We start from the raw sequence: 6416 nt of genomic DNA, 5'->3' as shown, positions 1-6416 counted from the left end.
TAGAGAGAGAAACAAAGTTATGTTTCAAAATCTATGGTACACCAGTTATTAAATTCTAGTCTTGCCAGTTTTTGAGGCTTTTCTTCTGTAATTTAGACTGACTGCTTATTCCTGGGCACCAACTTGTGATATTTGGCCACTGTTCAAAAGAAATAAGTGGGATGGGTAATGTAAAAATCAAGATTGGCATTCTAATTATGGGCATGTATTATACTCAGCTAGTATCTCCATAGTAGCTTGGTTCCAACAATTGCCTAGTTCATGAAGAGCTTTCTTATTTAGTTTATTTGGGATAATTTTGCTTATTTTACCTTATAGTTGTGGAATACATTGTTGTTATACCTTTTGTGTTGAAGTGTAGGATAAACTTACTGAGTGTTTTCTTAAATTGAACACTTATTAATCTTCCAGATATCACCTTTTGTCAGAGTTATGAATGGCCCTTACCATACTGGATACTTTCTAACTGAGTTCCTCTCTATCCTGATTACTAGAGACCCTAATAGTTAGGCAGAATTATCTTCACCCCTAATGAATCTTTGTCCATCTACAACCCTGAGGATTAAGGCTTTCCTTGTAAAAGGGATGGGGAAATATGTCAGGGGCATTTGAACCAGAGCAACTCCATCTTGAATAGGGCCTGGGCAAAATAAAGCTGAGACCTACTGGGCTTCATTCCCAGGAGGTTAGGCATTCTAAGTCACAGGATGAGATAGGAGCTTGGCACAAGGCATAGGTCACAAAAACCTTGCTGATAAAAGGATGCAGTAGAGAAGTCAGCCAAACCCACCAAAACCAAGATGGTGATTAAAGTGACCTCTGGTAATCATCACTGCTCATTATATGCTAATTGTAATGCATTAGCACCTAAAAGACACTCCCACCAGCGCTATGACAGTTTACAAATGGCATGCAACATCAGGAAGTTACTCTATATGGTCTAAAAATGGGAGGAACCCTTAGTTCTGGAAATTGCCCACTCCTTTCCCAGAAAACTCATGAATAATCCACCCCTTGTTTAGTACATAATCAAGCAATAACCATAAAAATGGCCAGCCTGCAACCTTCAGGGTTGCTCTGCCTAAGAATTAGCCCTTCTTCATTTCTTTACTTTCTTAATAAACTTGCTTTTCCTTTACTCTGTGGACCCACTTTGAACTCTTTCTTGCACAAGATCCAAGAATCTTCTCTTGGGGTCTTGATCAGGACTCCTTTCTGGTAACACTAATAGTTAAAGTAGACTGGGTAACAGGCCCAGGTGTACAGTGCTCAAAACCAGAATACTGCTTTTTCAACTCACAAGCCACAGGGAGTAGAGCACAGGGAGTAGAGCACAAGGAGGTATGATATGATTCAGGAAGTGCAGTATCTTTAACACATTCCATAGAAGGTTTCTCTGAGTGTAGAATCCATTCCAATCATGGGAAAGTGGAAAAAGCTGGTGAGAGGCACATGGAGGCTTCCAAGGGCCAGGAGTAAAGGTGGCAGCTACCCTTTCCACTCACATGGAGTCTGGCTCTAGGCCCAGAGGAAAGAGAAAAATTAATTTTGTTACTAACCAGGAGTCTCAGGTATCATCCTTTAAATCCTTATCAATATGCAGTCTTTATATATGCTACAAGCATACCAGTGGTGAATAGCACAATCCACATGGATTAGTACATATTAAATAGATTTAAAACATCTACCAATATCACATAAGTGTGATAACAGTGAGGCTCTGTTTTTAAACACCCATTCATCCTCAGTAGAACACTCAAGGAAATATTACTCACATGGCTGTATAATATGTCTCCTATTGCATCTTCTGTCATTTTCCTAGTTTGGAGCGGTGTATTGTTCAATTTTTGAATTCTATGTCATATTTCATGGAATAATCAGCTTTTCTGATGTTAATTAAACAGGCAATTTCCCTGTCAGGGCTAATTTACAAATGCAAACAGTTGATATTTCTATCACGTATAGTCTAAATCCTAGTCTTTATTTAAGAGAAATGGCATTTCTTTCTATGAGTATAGCTGTAATATTAAAATATGTGAAATTTTAGAGGTATAACTCTTTTAAATTATAATATTCCATTAATTCAATAGAAAAGTCTTTATTAAACACATACTATGTGTCATGCACATTACAAGGCCCTGGGTTTGCAGCAGATAAATGTTTTAAGGAATTTGCAGGATAATATGAAAACAACATTATAGACTGATTAGAGAATAATATGAACACAAAATATTTAAAATATATCTGTATATCTTTTTATTTTGGGATACTGAGGTGGGAGTGTTTTACTTATATATTTTGACAAAATAAAATAAGTAGCCTCTGCTCTAAGGATTATTTAAAAGAGTCTCCACTGCAATTACTTACAAGTACATTATTTCCTAGAAGTAACAATATTTTTTCTACTTCAGTAAGTGTGGTTTTAGAAGTACTGTATTAAAATTTGTGGGCAGTATCTGGAGTCAAGCTAGACTTCTATGTTTTCCTCTGAGATAAACAAACAGAAGAATGAAAAAGATAAACAAATCAGCCAGGAAAACACAAGAGCAGTAAGATTGAAAAGTATGAAGTCTTATTATGTTCTTATCTTGCTGAAAGCAATATTTGGTGAAAGAGGAATTTTTACATTTTTAAAAATCTCGCACTTTGAATCCATGTCGATTCCACATCTCATTACCTGTATCCTATACTTAAAGAGTGTAAAAAAACTTACAGGTAGGTGAAAGAAATTCTGACAAAAAAAGGTTACTACACACCCCCGCCAACACACACACATACACACTTGCAGAGAGAGATCAAGAAGAGAAGTAGAGAAATAGAAAGAGCAGACATTCTCTCCTTATCACGTTTGTGTCCCATCTGAGACAGGAAATAAATTCTGGATCTCATCTATTTGGTGGCTCTTGGCTAAAAATATGTTTAATGGATCATTTAGAGGTAATTGTCTTCAGCTGTACTTAAAGGAGAGCATGAAAATAATCCCTTTAGAAAGCAGGACAGGGTGCAAACGCAGGTGAAATTAGATCTTCCGAGTAAATGACATGCAGGTTCACAGAAGAAAGATATCCAAAATCTATAGTAACAAGAAACATCAGTTGCCATGAGCTAATAAGCTGAGGCAGAGGGGAAGAGGTTTCTCCTTTAAAGAAGAACTAGAAAATAGATGATGTGGAGGAAGGGAATATTTTGAGTATTGTGATTTTAACACAATTATCTATGTTTGTCCAAATACATGGAACTGAACACTTAAAGTGGCTTAATACTATGGTGTGTACCTTATACCTCTCTAAATTTGTCTAGAAATGCACTAACCAAAAAGAAGTATGGTAATCCACATATTCGGAAGGACTTCCCCCTGAAAACAAAGGTGGGGAGCAGCAGATTGTGAGCTGAGAGCTGAACTGAAACTGAGAGAGGGAAGCTCCTGTAAAATGGCGGGACAGGGGAGTACCCTGAGGGCAATCCAGAATATCTTTACCACCGTTAGATACCAGAGACCCCCAAATTGTAACAGAATCCTCTGAAGGGGAAGAAAATGGCTTCATACTATTGGTAGGTAGACAGAGACAAAACAAAGTATGAGAGAATTTAGGAGACATGAAGAATAGAATGGGAAAGTCTATCATACATGGTTAATGAAATAGTCCAAAGCGAAAAGCGAAAGGCATGATGAAGACATGATAGAAGTATTTTTTGAAGACATGATTGAAACATTTTCTGAAGATATTGAAGATATAAATCCGCAGGTACACAAAGCACCGTTTAAAATTATCGAGTAAACAAAAAGGTGCACATCTAAAGGCATATAAGAATACTGAGAAACGCCAGTCTCATGGAAGATATTTTAAAAGTAGCTAGAGAGGTACGTATAAAATCCCCTACCTAAGGGCAATTCAACCGATGAGAGATTTCTCAGCAATGAAAGTCTGAAGACAGGGTTCTATATTTTGGGAGTAGAATTCTGAGAGAACATCATTCATTGTCAATCAAGATTTGTGTATCCAGCAAAAGTATCTTTTGAACATAAAAGTAAAATAAAGAAAATTCTCAAATATTAAAAAAATTGAGTTTCAATTATCAATTCTATACTACAGAACCTCTAAAGGAAGTTTGAACATTAGTAAAGGGGGAAAATTGAGTAAGAAAACAAAACAAGAACAATACAAAATTTAAATATTTTTCAGGGCAAGAGAAGACAAAAATATGCAGAATACATAAATAAACAAACAAATACATACAGGATAAATAAATTCATAACATAAGAAATTAAAACTATCAGTTTATTTGCTTGCAATCATGGCAAATGTAAATAGATTAAGCCACCATTTAAGAAGAGGTGACATATTGGATTTCAAATATTTAGCCATCTGTTTTGGAATAGAAGACAAAATAAAAACCAAAATACTTCGAAATATGTAAGGGATGAAAAATACTAGGTAATTATGAATCAAAATAAAGTTTATATGGCTTTAATTATATCAGACAAAATAATACCTTAAGACACACATACACAGAGACACACACACACACACACACACACATATTATTAGGGATAGAAGGTTGTTTTATAAGGATAAAAGTTTTAATTCATCAGAGAGTTACAAAAATTCTGTGTTTTATATACCATATAAAATAACAGGGAGAGACTGAGAAATCTCCTCTAAAATGAGAAACTTAAAACACTTCTTGAAATTTTAGGAACCTTATATAGAAGAAACATTTATAAATGTGTAGTTAATTTGGAATATGCAGTTAACAAACTTAATTTACAGAGATTTATCTATAAATCAATCTTTCTATGTAAAATTACAAATTAGATATTCTTCTCAAGCTCATGTGAAATGTTCAAATGTTGATATATTAGGATATAACAGAACTTTTCAAAAATGGTGACATGTACATACTCTACTATGACCACAATCAAATACATTTGAAGTAAAAGAGGTAGATTCTTAATAAGAGGACTCAAATATTTAGAATTCTAAAATCATACTTGTAAAACAAAGAAATTAATCAAAGAAGAAAACTTACTGAATAACAAAAAGATTTACAAATGAATACTAAAGCAGAAGTTACAAGTAAAATTATTATATTTAAATGTCTATTTTAGAAAAGAAGACTAAAAGCAATAAGCATATTATAAATTTAAAATTTACAAAAGAAATAAAAGAAAAATAAATATAAAACAATTAGAAGCATGATAAACACAGAAGAAAAATTGATAAAAGGGAACAAAAACACAACGAAGGGTATTTGCAAAGCTAAAAATTGGCTCTTTGAAAAGGCTTTTAAAATAGGGAAATGTTTGTCAATATCGACGGAGAACAGAAGTTAGCAAATGAAAAAATATATATTACAATAAAAAATGGAATTAATATCACCAATAATTCAGATACTGTAAAAATCTACATGTCAAAAATATTTACAACGTAGTCGAAATGAACACACTTCAAGATAAATTAACTTACCAAAACTGAATCTAAAAAGTACTTTTAAAAATTTGAGAAACTCTGTAATCATTAAGGAATTGAAATTACTAGTCTAAATTTTCCGACCAAAAAAATGCTAGGAGCAATTTAAATCTTTCTTTGAAATTTCTGCAGATATAATCATCACAGGTTATACCACTATTTTATAAATTCACTGAGAAAGAGGAAAAACAATAAAGAGGGAATGCTCTCTTAATTTGCTTTCCCCTGAAAGCAGATTTGGAGAGAAATACTTGAGCTCAAGCCGATTAGTTGGGAGGTTTGTTGGCCATTGACACATGCCCCACAGAAATCCTTCAAGAGAATCTTTGACAGGAAAGGGAGGTAACTAACAGGCGTATGGATCCACGATTTCATTGTGTTGAGACCTTACTTTCTCTGCTCTGCTCCCAGCCAATAACTGAATAGGATAGGGTACAAGTGCTAGCGCATTCTTGACCAGTCAGGAAATATTCCAATGGGCAACATGTGCTCAGGAATCCCCATTGGCCTAGACTTTTCTTTTCTTCCCCCGCCCCCCCAGAATTGCATTGTGTTCTGTGGCTCTTTTTATTCTATTATCCTTCTCCTCTTTTCTGTGTGTCAAACCTGCACCGTGGTCTTAATGCTCTCCCTATCTTCCTTGTTTCTTCCTTTTATGCTTTACACACATATCTTTTAATTAATTTTGTGCAGATCTAATCCAGTCTTGGTGTCTGCTTCTCAGAGGAACTTAATATACTTATCTGATACTCAGAGTGATTGACCAATCAGTATTAAAATGGGGTTTGGTGACTGGCCACCAACCTACACTTGGCAAGGAGCATGTCATCTTGAACAGAATGCGTGAAATGCACAATCTCTGACATAATTTGGTGGCTCAGTAGCTGAAAACAGAAATGGCAGTGACCTGGGAAAATTCACAGTTGCAAATCTCCTTGCTGTTTT

The sequence above is a fragment of the Macaca thibetana genome, chromosome 5, assembly GCF_024542745.1.
Source record: "Macaca thibetana thibetana isolate TM-01 chromosome 5, ASM2454274v1, whole genome shotgun sequence".
Taxonomy (NCBI): Eukaryota; Metazoa; Chordata; class Mammalia; order Primates; family Cercopithecidae; genus Macaca; species Macaca thibetana.
Note: the sequence above shows the minus strand (reverse complement) of the source record.